This window comes from Strongylocentrotus purpuratus, unplaced genomic scaffold (assembly GCF_000002235.5).
Source record: "Strongylocentrotus purpuratus isolate Spur 01 unplaced genomic scaffold, Spur_5.0 spur5_scaffold_17, whole genome shotgun sequence".
Classification (NCBI taxonomy): domain Eukaryota; kingdom Metazoa; phylum Echinodermata; class Echinoidea; order Camarodonta; family Strongylocentrotidae; genus Strongylocentrotus; species Strongylocentrotus purpuratus.
The window spans coordinates 13984771-14001706 of NW_022145602.1; positions in this window are offsets into that span (position 1 = coordinate 13984771).

Below are 16936 nucleotides of genomic sequence, written 5' to 3' on the forward strand. Positions count from 1 at the left end.
TTTGTACTAACTATAACAATCCCATTTTCATTCAAATTGTATTTAAAATGTCTTGATTTGTAACTGTCCCTCATAACCTACACATGTAGGTAATGAGAGACCTTTGGTGATGACGTCATTAATCATTGTTATCTTATTAATCAGTTACATCATGACCACAATTTTGTTACCAAATAAAGAGAACCAATTACTGAAAAGAATACAAAACTTTCTGTACATGTGTAACATTGTTCATGTTCATGTAAATTATGCAGATGTGCTTAAGGGTCTCCAGTTCCCCACACCTACCCTATCTAAATTTGGACCAAACAAGATGAAAGATGAATGCAGCAAAACTGCAATTGTTGCCCCCCAAAAAGCATTTAATATGATTTCAACGTGACATAGATTTATGAAATTGGCATTTGGCTGGCACACATATTTTATTCAAATTAATATGTTTATAGAGGTCGCTATTTCAAAATATGCAAATAAGCTGGTCATCTATGGCCATGCAACATCACAAAACATTTTTTTAGTTATGGTCCTAGAGAGATACAGACATTTGGCTGCCCAAAATTGTAGAAAAATCCTTATTATATATTTATTATTCATTTTTAAAGGAAAATCATGTACTTTGGCGGCCATTTTGTATGACGTCATATATCTTAAATTGCTCAAGGCTGACAGAGTGTCAGCAATTGGATTCTTGAAATAGAAGCTTTAGGCAATCAAAATCCATTGAAAAAAAACTATAGACCATAAAACAAGGTTAGGCCAATAATCTGGATTTGGCTGCCGGACTATTGTGTCCTAAATCTTACTTGGGCAAAGCCACAAACAAATCAGGTTCATGGGGGGAAAATGAGAAATCTAGGATATTAAAACCTTATGTCACAATGTATAATATAGGGAGCCTATGACATCCCAGCCTCATCACAGTGTTGCCAATTTGTCTCCATTAAATAGTGATCTTCATATCCTTAACACGTTCATAACTTGTTTATTAGTTGTCTGATTATCCTCAAACTTATTTTTATCAGAGTCTCTGATTTGTCTGCTCATTTTAAAGCAACTTATACACCCATGACTGTTTTCCTTGAATATTTTTTCTATGCACAAAAAGTGAATTCATGAATGAATCTTATCTAATCTGATGAAATACATGTATTCTCATCATGTATAGAGCCTGAAACGGTGTCAATGTTCCGAGGACAGACCGATTCATCAACAAGCATCCGGCTGCTGTGGAGGGCGCCATCTGTTGGCCTGTATCAGGGATATCTCGTATCGTACTCGCCAGCCAACGGAGACCAGAGCTCGCCCATAGAATTAGGGCCGGATGAAGAAGAATTGACCATCACTGGACTTCAGTTTAACCAGATGTATAATGTCAGTATTAGGTCGATCATGGGGCAAGAAGGCACCTACGTTGAGAGTGACCCAGCATTTGACATGGTTACAACAGGTACATGTTCTGTACATTTAGCTCTTCTTTCATTAACAGTGAAGCCTCATTCAGATGATGCAGTAAACTGCCAAAAAGAAGCCCCTAACCTTTACATTTTTTTTAATAGACTTTCCATCAAAGTCAAACAATTTGTTGAATATTCCAATGATTTTGTAGTCCCAATTTGCCATTATGTGGAGGGCAATGAACAGAATTCCAGCTAGGAAACAGAAAAACAGTACTTAGATGAATTTCAAACTTGTTCTCTCCAAAACAGAGCACCTCTAAATAACAACTTTAAAAAACAGGTCCTCTCTAAGCTTCTCTTTTTGGCAAACCTCTCTGCTACTAAAGTTTTTAAGAGTAACAGTGATGTATATGATGCAGTAGATCCGCCCAAAACAATCCCTTCCCCCAAGATTTGTTTTCTTCTTGTAAATGCATGGCAAATGTGCAACGAAGGTCCTACTTGTTACCTCTGCTACTGGTATGTGTTATAAAATATGGAAATGTGAAGCATAATATACTTTAAATAAACAAAATTCCACTGCGTTATACTACTACGTCCATGTATCTTGAATTCACATAGCACTATGGTTGCCGTAGCTAAAGTCGGGGTAATAATATCCAATGTCCTTTGGAAGTGCATAGAGAAGTTATACCATAATGTGATATGCTGTTTACAAGAACGGTATTTTATTATTATTATAAAGATTTAAACCTGATTCGTGATGTACTTCATTCATGTACAAAAAATGACTAAATTATTTCTACCTTTTTTTTCTTTTTCCTTTTTCCTTTTTTGTATCTCAAGAATGAAAGGTGAACTGGTTGCATAGTTTTGTTGAATACTTTTAGATGTAAGCATTAATATCTCACATTCTCAAGAAACAAGAATTTGGGAAAAATCGTTTTTTCAATGACAAAGCTTTGTAAGGATTGACTAATTTAGTTCTTAACTGTACACTCTTTCTATGTCTACAAGGCTATGGCGAAGAAAACGAGGTCAATATCCGCGACCTTACTTCAACGTCTGTATCCTTCACCTGGTGGGGGACTGGATTTGTTGAATCCCCCATCGGACTCATTCCCATCGGAAGCTGCATGGCGGAAAGACCACCTGAACAGGAAGTGACTTCTAGAGCGGCGACATTTGACGACCTTACGCCTGGTGCCAGATATGCTATTTCTGGCATTGGTGGAGATAATGCAGAGTTTATAGCAGGTGCGTTCAACTTCATAATAATGATAGTACCGTAAAGCTCCGTGTATAAGGCGCACTTTTTCCGTCGGGGGAAAAATCAAAAGTCGGGGTGCGCCTTATACACATGTATAGGATATTTTGAGTCCTCGAAATGCTACTTTTTAGTGGTTTTCAAAAATCTCTGTGTCTCAACATGAATTACATAATGCAAATAAAGAATATAATCTACTATTTGAAGTTTTTTTTAGTATTTTTTTTTTAGTCTCGATAAATTATGCCCTTCACAAAGCACTTTGCCGGCCGAAGCTCTCCCGTGTCTTCAGCTCACTCACCTGTATCATGCAGCTCACTTACACGGGGGCAGATTTGGTATCCTACCACGATGTGCAGTGTAATACGGAATTGCGACTTTAACCTGCGCAGTTGCGTTGCGCGGCAGCTAGCTCCGTGAGTAACGATCTTTCACGTCCCTTCTTTAACTTTTTGGCGATGCAATGGTACAGACTTAGATCTAAATCTACCGGCAGATTTTATTATAAAAATAAGTTATGCAGTTTATTTTCGTCTTCATATCAACAATGCAACATAAAATTGTTGGTAAGTTGTGTGGAGTTATTCTAGAATTGTCCTGTACCATTTTCTAGTCATCCTACCGTTCATAGTCCCATATGTTCAAATTGACGTGCTGTTTTCACCGCTGAATTTTGTTGTTGTTGCACAAACCCTTACAAAAATGTCCTGTGGTAATACCACATGATTACCACAGGACTGTACCACAGGACTTTACCACAGGACTGTACCACAGGATTATCACACGCCAGTTACCAAAGAATTACCACACACCGGTTACCATACAGAATACCACAGAATTACCACACGCCAGTTACCACAGGATTACCACATGCCAGTTACCACATACCGTATTTGCCGGCGTAAAGGCCGCAGTATTTTTGGAAGAGAAAATATCAAAAAGTCGGGGTGCGGCGTATACGCCGAAACAGTAAAAATCGCAAGGCAAAACAGCACGTCCATTATTTGTAGGCAACTTCATACAAAAAAATATATTAACAAAATTGACTTGAAAACACATCGGACAAGATCTAGTCTGAACCACGTCAGCAGCAAATTTGAAGAAGTTATCTTTTTAATCGTTGTGCAACCAAAGAAATAAGAAGAAAACTGACCAGAAACTCGTACTAAAAATCGTACTTTGTAAAAATGTCCTTGGCTTAGACAGCGCATGGCCCGGTAACCAAAATCATACCTCGCTCACACACTCTGTGGTGGGGAGCTACCGGGCTGGGAGTTGCAACAAATCCAACGCAGCTTCGGAGATTCATAGCGCGCAATCGTCGGTGTTCTTAACTTTTCAGTAAGATAATTCTGAATTATAATTGAGACTATCTAATTAATTAAAGCGACAAACTAACCTCGGTAGATCTCTAATAACAATACAAAAGCTTGTTTATTTTCTCCATTCGGCGGTAGGATAGGGGTAAGACCGGATAACATTATGGCCACAGCTTGGTTATGGCAGGCCATTCATGTTTCTGTATGCATGCGAAGCGCCCTCTAGTGTCCAATGAATGTGCTAATCTGCCTAAAAATCGATGAAGATTTGCTAAATTACGATCATTTTTTAGGTAAACTTCCTGTAAGTTTATAAAATGATTGATAATTTTGGTATTAGTTTGTAGGAAAAATAGAGTTCTACAAGAAAATTATGATTATTTTCTTTGGTCCGTTTTTTTTTTTCCTTTTTTTTTTTTTTCCTTTTTTTTTTTTTTCTCTCTACGAAATGTCAAAGTTGGGGGTGCGGCCTATGCGGCGGTGCGGCCTTTACGACGGCAAATACAATAATGGTAAATTGGGACATTCCAATTTACCACAGGAATACCCCAGGACTACCACACACCGGTTACCATACAGAATACCACAGAATTACCACACGCCAGTTACCACATGGATTAACATGTGGTAACAGATACCACAGAAGGGATTAGTATGTGGTACTAGATACAATGGTCCTGTGGGAATGTCCCAATTTACCACAGGAATACCACACATCAGTTACCACAGGGACTACCACACAGCAGTTACCACACACATTACCACAGGACTACCACACACCGGTTACCATACAGAATACCACAGAATTACCACACACCAGTTACCACAGGATTACCACACGCAAGTTACCATTGGAATACCACATGCCAGTTACCACATAGAATTATCACACAAATTACCACAGGAATATTTATGTGGTAATTTGTGTGGTTTTGGGGGACATTACCACAGGACTACCACACACCGGTTACCATACAGAATACCACAGAATTACCACACACCAGTTACCACAGGATTACCACACGCAAGTTACCATTGGAATACCACATGCCAGTTACCACATAAAATTATCACACAAATTACCACAGGAATATTTATGTGGTAATTTGTGTGGTTTTGGGGGACATTACCACAGGACAGTTACCACACGCCAGTTACCACAGGATTATCACACGCCAGTTACCACAGAATTACCACACGCCAGTTACCACAGAATTACCACACGCCAGTTACCACAGGATTCCCGCATTGCAGGTACCACAGGACTACCTAGCATGCCTACCATATACCAGGCATTACCACAGGAATTTGAGATGACAAAACTAGACTTATAACAAATAACATGCAAAACAAACATTTTAGAATAAAACCCTTGATATATTCTTAGATACATTCAATGCACAAAAAGGTCAGATTTGGTTCAAATTTGGAAATGTATGCAGTTTTTTTTGGCCATGCATTACTAGAAACAGGTTATTGATGTGTACAAATGCTCATGTACCCTTTACAGCTCATTTTATGCAAGGATATTACCCAAGAAAAAAAGAAGTCAGTCAGTCACTCATAGTGTCTGACAGTGAAGTCTAGAAAATAAATGGGTTTCCTTGCATAATTTGAATACTTGGATACTGCTAACGTTTAACCCTATTTAGCCCGGGTTATTTTGAAACTGCATAGCCCAGGGGGGGGGGGGGGGCTTCTAAGGCCCCCCCCCCCTATGATCTCGGCCGTGAAACGGCCGATCGCCGCGAAAATTTGCATACATGTCAAGTGAAGTGTATAGAATACTATGGTAATTTCAATTTTTTGAAACATTCACTCATTTGCATATTTAGGGTAATTTATGCAAATAAGGTCATCAAATTCACACTTTTGCCCATAAATCAGACATTATTCATATTTAAGCATTCTTTCTCACTACATATATTTGTTAGACCATTTGGAATAATAATACAACACAAAAAATTGAAAAATCAGGGTTATTCTTTATTAATTTCTTATGTATTTCTTTGTTTTTTTAACTTTTGTATTTTATTGTTTGTTTTTTTTAATTTCATTTCCAACTATAATTCAACTATTTTTACCCCAAAATAAACACCTAAACTATAAACAAGACCAAATAACCAATGTTTTATCTCTTTATTTGAAAAATGAGATTTCCATATGTTTTGTACACAAATCACAAAAATGAGCGATTTTCGGGCTGACATGCAAAGAAAAAAAGGACACGTGACTTTGTAATGGTAGGTACGATTTTCGAAAAATTTCTTTCAAAAGATGCGCAAGACTCGAAAGAAAAAAGTCACAAAATTTCAGTGCAAGATTTTCTTGCGTTAAAAAATTATCGCGAAAAATGTCGAGGGGGGGGGGCTTCTAAAGCCCCCCCCCCCCCCCGGGCTAAATAGGGTTTAGTTTCACAGATAGGACATACGTGATATATTTAAAATTCCTGCAAAGTTCTACAGAAATTGATGTTGGCAGCAAAAAGGATTCACTACCTTTAAGTGGATATGTGTACAAGTCCATGGATACACATGTACATGTATATACAGGGCGTATCATAATAAAGGATATTGAAGTTTAATGACGATTTATATGAAAACTACTGATTTCATAATCAAGCATTTTATGTCTGTTAAAGGACAGAATGTCCTCTTTTTAATGACACCCCGATCATACTACTACTGTCACAGTTGACTGAATAACAAAGCATTGCTGTCCACCATGTGAAAGGTGCACTGTGACAAGTTAGCATTCACAGATAAATTCTAAAGATTAGTGCTTGTCAGCCCAGACATATTGAAATGCTGAACAATGAGTGGATTATGTGTCTAAGAAGGAAATGTTATCAAACTTGGCACAGTGCACCTTTCACATGGTGGACAGCAATGCTTTGTTATTCAGTCAACTGTGACAGTAGTAGTATGATCGGGGTGTCATTAAAAAGAGGACATTCTGTCCTTTAACAGACATAAAATGCTTGATTATGAAATCAGTAGTTTTCATATAAATCGTCATTAAACTTCAATATCCTTTATTATGATACGCCCTGTATATTAACTATAAAATGTTACATACCAGTAGCAAGGCTATCTGGCAAGTTTCAATGAGATATCATGACGAACATAAACAGTCCAAAAATTAATTCTTAAAAAATGTATATGAATGAATACATGTGAAGGCAATTAAAGGTATACAATACATAAATAAGTTTACATCCATAACAATGTTAAAAGTGTTAATTAATAGCACTTGCAGCTAGGTCTATCTGTCAAGTGTCAAAAGATGTCAATTGTCAAACATGAATAGTCTTCAGATGCATTTAAATGAATACTAAAAAAAAGCTATAGATACATGAATACACATCTATAAAGTGTTACACAATACTGGCATCAACTATACCAGCAATGAGCTGTCATGGCCAAAAGTGTAGAGAAATAAAGTTATGAAGATATATTCACACACAGATATTGGATATATGTAAATATTTTATTACGCTGTAAGTTAATTCAATTTATGTTCGTCGAGATAATTGCCTTGGTACAAAGATGTGTATTGAAGATTTATTTCTCAGATTTCGCATTTTCGCTGAAGATTCTGATTTCCGATCCGCACGTTGGCGATGCGAAAAACGGGTTCCGCAATAATTTTACATTTACTTTGTTGTCTACAGAGACTTTTACGTTTTGAGCGATAAATCCTAGGGAAGACGGACAACCCATGAAAGTAGACTGATCGGGAACCCAAAACCCGCAGAAGAAAAAAAAAAACTTCGGCAAAATTTTCGCGGACGATCCTCATTTTTTAGGACGCATTTTGTACTAATTAAGATTCATGTTTGATATTTCACTGCCAATGAAAAGCCTTACATGTAGGTACACAGAATATAGGTGACTATAATTATGTAGGCCTACCGTCATAGATGCAGTACAGTAGGCCATCTACGACCTTCATCAAATGCGATCGGTTTTCATTTTTTCATGAACCAAATTTATAAGAGTAAGATTTACTAACCAAATTTCCTATTTTGTACAGAAAGCATACACAATTCTGTATTGAATTATGTATAATTTTATTACTCACCACCTGGACAAAATGATGATCTTTAAAGTAGCTCCAGCAGCTAGCAGTCCAGAGCAGCAAAGTTAATCGTTTCCTGCAGACAGACTATTTGTATTTCCCCACACATGAGTGGCTGTGTGGGAGTACAGTCTGAGTCATGTATTAAACTTGGCCTGGTATGGTAAACTCTGCGATCCTGCCCCATTTTGTTAAATTCTTGCTCTGGAATACACTTAAAGTTCGTCTTTCCTGGGGTAAATCTAACCTTTTCCCTCCATACTCTGGGTTTTAAAGGAAGACAAATCTGGCAAAATGGCAAGTAATGGTGGAAATGCGCCGTTGGGAATTGAAATTGAAAATAAAGATCTCGCTCTCTATTTTGTGTCGTAACATCAGGTACCACAGAAAATACAAAGTTACCACAGCCAGCCTTTGACATTATACCACAGGAGTCTATAGTGACATTACCACACAAGTTGCTGTGGTACTAAATATTCCTGTGGTATTTTGTGTGGTAACAACAGGTACCACAGGAAATACAAAGTTACCACAGCCATGCATGCAGCCTTTGACATATACACAGGAGTCGAGTTAATATTTCAAGAGTTCCTGTGGTACTAAATATTCCTGTGGTATTTTGTGTGGTAACATCAGGTAGCCTACTACAGGAAATACAAAATTACCACAGCCAGCCTTTGACATTATACCACAGGAGTCGAGTTAATATTTCAAGAGTTCCTGTGGTACTAAATATTCATGTGGTATTTCGTGTGGTAACATCAGGTACCACAGGAAATACAAAGGTACAACAGCCAGCCGTTGACATTACCACAGGAGTTTAGTGACATTACCACACGAGTCGCTGTGGTACATAATATTCCTGTGGTATTTTGTGTGGTAACATCAGGTTCCACAGGAAATACAAAGTTACCACAGCCAGCCGTTGACATTACCACAGGAGTCTAGTGACATTACCGCACGAATTGCTGTGGTACTAAATATTCCTGTGGTATTTTGTGTGGTAACATCAGGTACCACAGGAAATGCAAAGTTACCACAGCCATGCATGCAGCCTTTGACATATACACAGGAGACAAGTTAATATTTCAAGAGTTCCTGTGGTACTAAATATTCATGTGGTATTTTGTGTGGTAACATCAGGTACCACAGGAAATACAAAGTTACCACAGCCAGCCATTGACATTACCACAGGAGTCTAGTGACATTACCACACGAATTGCTGTGGTACTAAATATTCCTGTGGTATTTTGTGTGGTAACATCAGGTACCACAGGAAATACAAAGTTACCACAGCCATGCAGCCTTTGACATTATACCACAGGAGTCGAGTTACTATTTCAAGAGTTCCTGTGGTACTAAATATTCCTGTGGTATTTTGTGTGGTAACATCAGGTACCACAGGAAATACAAAGTTACCACAGCCAGCCATTGACATTACCACAGGAGTCTAGTGACATTACCACACGAGTTGCTGTGGTACTAAATATTCCTGTAGTATTTTGTGTGGTAACATCAAGTACCACAGGAAATACAAAGTTACCACAGCCAGCTGTTGACATTACCACAGGAGTCTAGTGACATTACCACACGAGTTGCTGTGGTACATAATATTCCTGTGGTATTTTGTGTGGTAAAATCAGGTACCACAGGAATTACCACAGGACATTTTTGTAAGGGAAGGTCTAACTTAGTTCACAAGCACTTCAACTGTGCTTCGTAATGAAATGAAAGTATTTCCGAACGCTGAAATAAGACGGGATCTGATCTGGTTTTAAAAAAAAAGCAAAAAGAATTTCCAGATTTTTGTTTTCTTCCTGATTTTTTTTTTCTCGATTTTTTGTTGTTGATTTTTTCTTTTAGTCTTAAAAATTGGGGTGCGCCTTATACACAGGTGCGCCTTATACACGGAGATTTACGGTAGTAGTAATAGTAGTAGAAGTAGTACTAGTAAGGATAATAATAATAATAATAATATTATAATAATAATGATATTATACTACTAACAATGATAATAGTAATAATAATGATAATAATACTAGTAATAAAGTTGATGATGATGATAAAACAGTAGTCATAGTATTAATAATGATAATAATTGTAATATATTTAATTCCATTCAATTCACTTTGATTGAATTCTATTCATTTTCACTCCACTCATTTCAATTTGATTACCTTCCAATGTATTTGATTCCATTCAATACAGAGACTAACAAGCAGACACCATTAGGTGTTGCTACAGGTAGACAATCACAGATAATTTATGGGAAAAGTTTTGTTTTTGTCCAAAATTTCAAACAGTGCCTGACCAAGTAAGAAACATCGTCGTGAAATTCATCAACTCCAGTGCAGTCACCTTTAGCTGGATGGCGCCCTCTGGCTGCTATGACCGGATAGAGATCAGTTACGCCCCCGACACCTGCACCAACCCGTCACCAATTGTGCTCAATCACGATGAAGGCAACGAGTACACTCTGACTCTTCTACAAGCCAACGAGGAATATCAGTTATCCTTTGTTACCCTTCAAATGACAGCCAGGAGCGAGCCCTACGTAGCCAGCGTACGCACAAGTGAGTACAGCAGGATATTTCACGTCTGTCTTGAATGTTGAGGTGAAGAATTTGAAGCATATATTGTTATACGATTATATGTTGGTTGGTTTTTTTTTCTGACTGCTAAGAGAGCATATGTATGCTTGTAAAGTAAGCAACCAAGAGACTTATGCCTATAAAGTCCTCTCTGGGAGATTTGGTAATGAGAATCAATGCCTTATTAAAGGGCGCTTGTACATCTAGACGTTGTACCACTGAGCTATCAAGCTATCAGTAGGCAGTTGTGAAAACCCTTCTTCTGTATTTCAAAATGAAAAAATAAACTGTTGTAATTAGAAATTCAGGAAGTATAATTTCCATCTTTGCATCTACATTGCTTTTTTTCCACTCAGGTGTTTTAACTGGTACCTAGTAGGATGTAAGCATTGGTAAAATAGGACCTGGCTGGAATGCCTCCCAGGGAGTGAAGAATGTGCTTACATTGTGTGTCGGCAAGCCTGAATCCTATACCGGGGTAATCATATATCGTGAAGCACTAGAGACATCATAGATGTATTAAGTCTTGTATAACCTCAGGCTATTATTGTATCCCCCGGCAACATGCCGGTGGGGTACTTTGGATTTAGCAGCATTACGCCACGTCCACCGCCGCGTCCGCTGCGTCATATTCTTGTGTATGTGCTCTGACTGCCACATTCCTCGACGGATTTCTTCCAAATTTTGTAGCGAGGTGTATCTTGGTAAAATCTACACACCTATAACTTTTGGTGATGCTGCCCCCAGTGTTTTGTCTTCTATAGGGTAAAAGGCCATATTTTTGTGGATGGTTTGTGTGCGCTCTATAGGCCACATTTCTAAAGGAATTTCGTTCAAATTTTGAACGAAGGAATATCTTAGTATAATCTACAAGCCTATAGATTTTGGTGTTGCTGCCTTTAGTTTTTTGTCTTTTATAGGGTCAAAGATCATATTTTGATAGATGTCTTGTGTGCACTCTAGTGTACTATTATTATCCGCTGCCGTGCGTCCTTCCGTGCGTGCGTCCTTCCGTGCGTCCGTCCGTAACAAATTTGGTTTCCGATCAAGAACTTCAGTAATGTTTGACGGATTTTAATGAAATTCTATATGAAGGTACATGGTAAAAAAATACAGGCTAAGTTCGATTTTGGAGTATGTAGGTCAAAGGTCAAAGGTCATAGCTCATTAAATATGCGAAAAAATACACATCTGGTTTCCGATCGATAATAATGTTTGACAGATTTTAATGAAATTTGATATGAAGGTACATGATATCAAAATACAGGCTAAGTTCGATTTTGGAGTACGTAGGTCATAGCTCATTAAATATGCGAATCTGGTTTCCATTCAATAACTTGAGTAATGTTTGACAAATGTTAATGAAATTTGATATGAAGGTACATGGTATCAAAACACAGCCTAAGTTCAATTTCTGAGTATGTAGGTCAATGTTCATATCTCATTAAATATGCGAATCTGGTTTCCGATCCATAACTTAATATTGTTTGACGGATTATAATGAAATTTGATATGAAGGTTCATGGTATCAAAACACAGCCTAAGTTCAATTTCCGAGTATTTAGGTCAAAGGTCATAGCTCATTAAATATGCAAATCTGGTTTCCATTAGATAACTTGAGTAATGTTAGATGAATTTTAATAAAATTTAATATGAAGGTACATGATATCAAAATACATTTACAGCCCCTTCGTTCGATTTCTGAGTATGTAGGTCAAAGGTGAAAGGTCATAGCTCATTAAATATGCAAAAACATCTAATTATATATGTGAAAATGTGAAATTCCTTGCCTAGTAATATAATAAAATAGTCCAATGGAGGAAACTTGTTCTGATGTATATAGGCCATTTGTACCCTGCGAGGGGATGCTACGCTTTGCGTTGACTTGTTATTGCAATGACGACCTTCGTCATTGCCTTGTCTTCGTTCACATTCTGCCCCATTAATATTTTCCTTTTCCTTTTCGTCCAGAAATCCCATTCGTTTTGCACATAGTGTTTGTCATTCCTAGTTAGGTGCCTTCCTCATGTCCTTTTCCTTTCAAATTTCATAGGCATAGTCTCTAACATCTCATCAAGGTCACTACATTCTTCGGTTTCCGAAATCACTCATGCATAACCGTCCAGGCGCCATTTTGTCAGTTTCTGGTCCATTTTAAGGCCTTTCTTTCTTCCTTCCCATCTCCACTATCCTAGATCCTACAAACTTCTAACAAATTCCTCTAGATAGTCTTAGAGATGTTCTTTTATCTGCGACGTATAATCTGACCTTATAAATGCCATCTTCGTACTCAAAATTCATATCTGAAACCGACTCCGTCAAAATTCTCTCAAGTTCTTGAAAAATGGACCCCTAAATAATCTAAAACTGCCATTACTTTCTCATATGAATTCTGTTTTGTATTTAAATCTCACAGTATCTTTATCTCATAATTGCACATAGTCCTGCCAAATGTCACGCTCCAATGGCTTTGCAAAACATAAATAGCGCCCTCTAAAGTTCTGGGAATTGGCTTTCTTTCTGTGGCCGTATCTCCATTATGGCTTGGCAAGTCCGTACCTTTTGTTAGATTTAGATACTTGAAGATATGCCCTTTCCAGCCATACACAAAATTATACACCCTAACACTGACCGACTTTGAGAAAAATGCCCTCCAAATTCGCCATTTTCAAGAAAATTCCAAAATAACTTAAACTTGCTCTAAAATGACGATCTTTATACCTACATTAATGAAACTTGGCACACATATGTATCCATATACGTGACAACTGTCTGCCAAGTTTAATAAATTGTAATGCCCTTGTTGCAAAGTTATCGCCAAAAATGATGAATTTACTATGCATTACGTAATAGCGCGTTTAATGCGTGCAATACATTAGGTGGAGATAACAATGGTGTCAAACTGACTGCAATGAAGTGCCCTTTCGCATGATACCAAGTACAGTATATGTTCACACAGAAAATTGTGAGTAAATTGCATTTGAACAAAGGTCACTATACGAATTCCGCCGAGTTTCCGCCCAAATCTAACATGTATCGGCTATGACGTCATTTTTTCAGACTGCTTTTCGCCCCTTAAACTTCCTTTTTTTCCTTGAAAATTTGCAGTGACATGCCGAGTTCCAATACGCAGGGCACCTCTTGGCCGGATTTTTGAAATTAGTTAAGGGGGCCATTTAAGACGCCATTTTGTCCTATAAATCTCTTTTACATCACGTGTTTCGATAGGATTATCATAGAAAAAAAAAGAGTGGTTTACAATAACAACCATGAAATTCTCTTTCTAATGATACCAAATACGGCCCATAAAGAGACGTGAAGAGAGAGAAAAAAAAACAATTTAATTCCGGTCATAATACAGATCCTGTACGTTTTCCGCCCATGCATTACACGCATTGTCTATGGGGCATATCGGGTTCACGCTTTTGGCCCCCAGAACGATCTTCATTGCAAAGACGAACATGCACCAAATCCCATTGGTTTTTGCACGCAGTGCTTGCGAGCCCCTTCTAGGTTCTTTCCCCTATCCCAATTTCTTTCAAACTTCGTAGGCATAGTCACTACCATCCCATCAAGGTCACTGTTGAGGCCTGTCTTTCGCCCTACTTATCTCCAATATCACAGAAGCTACAGACTTCGTACAAATTGCTCTGGATAGTCCGAGAGAAGCTCTTTCGTTTGACATGTAGAAACATGGCGTCATTGCACGCACATCGTTGTGACACGATTGCATTTCTAGTATTCTTGTTTTCCTTATCGTCCAAAAATCCCATTCGTTTTGCACGTAGTGCTTGTCATTCCTAGTTAGGTACTTTCCTCAAGTCCTTTTCCTTTCAAATTTCGTAGGCATCATCTCTAGCATCTCGTCCAGGTCACTACATTCTTCGATTTTCGAAATCACTCATGCATAACCATCCAGGCGCCATTTTGTCTGTTTCTGGTCCTTTTTAAGGCCTTTCTTTCTTCCTTCCCATCTCCACTATCCTAGATCCTACAAACTTCTAACAAATTCCTCTAGATAGTCTTAGAGATGTTCTTTTATCTGCGACGTATAACTTGACCTTATAAATGCCATCTTCGTACTCAAAATTAAAATCTGAAACCGACTCCGTCAAAAATCTCTCAAATTCTTGAAAAATGGACCCCTAAAAATCTAAAACTGCCATAACTTTCTCATATAAATTCCGTTTTGTATTTAAATCTTTAAAGCAAAATTTCACGCTCCAATGGCTGTGCAAAACATAAATAGCGCCCTCTAAAGTTCTGGAATTGGCTTTCTTTCTGTGGCCGTATCTCCATTATGGCTTGGCAAACCCGTACCCTTTTTTGGATTTAGATACTACAAGATATGCCCTTTCCAGCCATATACAAAATTATATACCCTAACACTGACCGACTTTCAGAAAAATGCCCTCCAAATTCGCCATTTTCAAGAAAATTCCAAAATACCTTCAACTTGCTCTAAAATGGCGATCTTTATACCTACATCAATGAAACTTGGCAGACATATGTATCGATATACCTGACAACTGTTTGCAAAGTTTGGTAAAATTCGAATATGTCAGCGCAAAGTTATCGCCAAAAATGATGAATTTACTATGCATTACGTAATAGCGCGTTTAATGCGTGCAATACATTGCGCGCAGATAACAATGGTGTCAAACTGACCGCAATGAAGTGCCCTTTTGAATGATACCAAGTATAGTATATGTTCACACAGAAAATTGTGAGTAAATTGCATTTGAACAAAGGTCACTACACGAATTCCGCCGAGTTTCCGCCCGAATCTAACACGTATCGGCTATGACGTAATTTTTCAGACTGCTTTTCGCCCCTCAAACGTCCTTTTTTTTCCTTGAAAATTTGCAGTGACATGCCGAGTTCCAATACGCAGGGCACCTTCTAGCCGGATTTTTGAAATTGGTCAAGGGGGCCATTTAAGACGCCATTTTGTCCTTTAAATCTATTTTACATCACGTGTTTCGATAGGATTATCATAGAAAAAAAGAGAGTAGTTTACAATAACAACCATGAAATTCTCTTTCTAATGATACCAAATACGGCCCATAAAGAGACGTAAAGAGAGAGAGAAAAAACAATTTAACTCCGGTCATAATACAGATCCTGTACGTTTCCGCCCATGCATTACACGCATTGTCTATGGGGCATATCGGGTTCACGCTTTTGGCCCCCAGAACGATCTTCATTGCAATGACGAACATGCACCAAATCCCATTGGTTTTTGCAGGCAGTGCTTGCGAGCCCTTTCTAGGTTCTTTCCCCTATCTCAATTTCTTTCAAACTTTGTAGGCATAGTCACTACCATCCCATCAAGGTCACTGTTGAGGCCTTTCTTTCGCCCTACCTATCTCCAGTACCACAGAGGCTACAGACTTCGTACAAATTGCTCTGGCTAGTCCGAGAGAAGCTCTTTCGTTTGACACGTAGAAACATGGCGTCATTGCACGCACATCGTTGTGACACGATTGCATTTCTAGTTATTATCTATTCTCTTTGTTCATTTTAGCATGCCCTGAAAAGGAGAAACTCAATGTGGGCTCTGTGCAGGCAGACAGCATTACCCTCACCTGGGGAAACACTAACCAGGCCACTGCAACCGGTTTCACACTTGTGGCCACGCCCGAATCTTCCACCCCCATCGTCAGGGAGCTGGATCTGTCTGTGTTAGAATACATATTCGATGGATTGATGAGTGGAGTGGAGTACACTGTAGTGCTCTATGTAAACGGCACCACAATCACTGATACTGTTACACAGACTATGTGTGAGTAAATGCATTTTTAGGTGGTCTGTCTTCGACAGACTACCTATTGTTTTTGTTCAAATTTTCTTTCTTCATTATTTATTTATTCCTTTATTTTTATTTCTCCCCCCTTTTTTGTTCAGAGGATAACTCAAGATCAGTTCAGTCAATTTCGTTCAATTTTGGCACAGTCATAGGTCATTGTCATGAGACGTGACAGGAACATTTTCAAGGTCATCAAGTCTTCATGACGTCATCCAGGCGCCATTTTGTGTTTTTTTTGGGGTACTTTTTACTCAGGATCATATCTTCATAACGGAAAGGCATTTCTTATTCATATTTATCATGATTAAGGTCAATATCTGTCCGGTCAATGTCAGGTCAAAAAACGCGCGTAAACTATTTCATTTACCTGATAAGAATAATAGTATTTTATTAGTCATATCAGGTGAATTAAATAGTTTGTATCGAGGCACCTCACAAAGACGTATGTATTAAATTCGGTTACATTACGAATC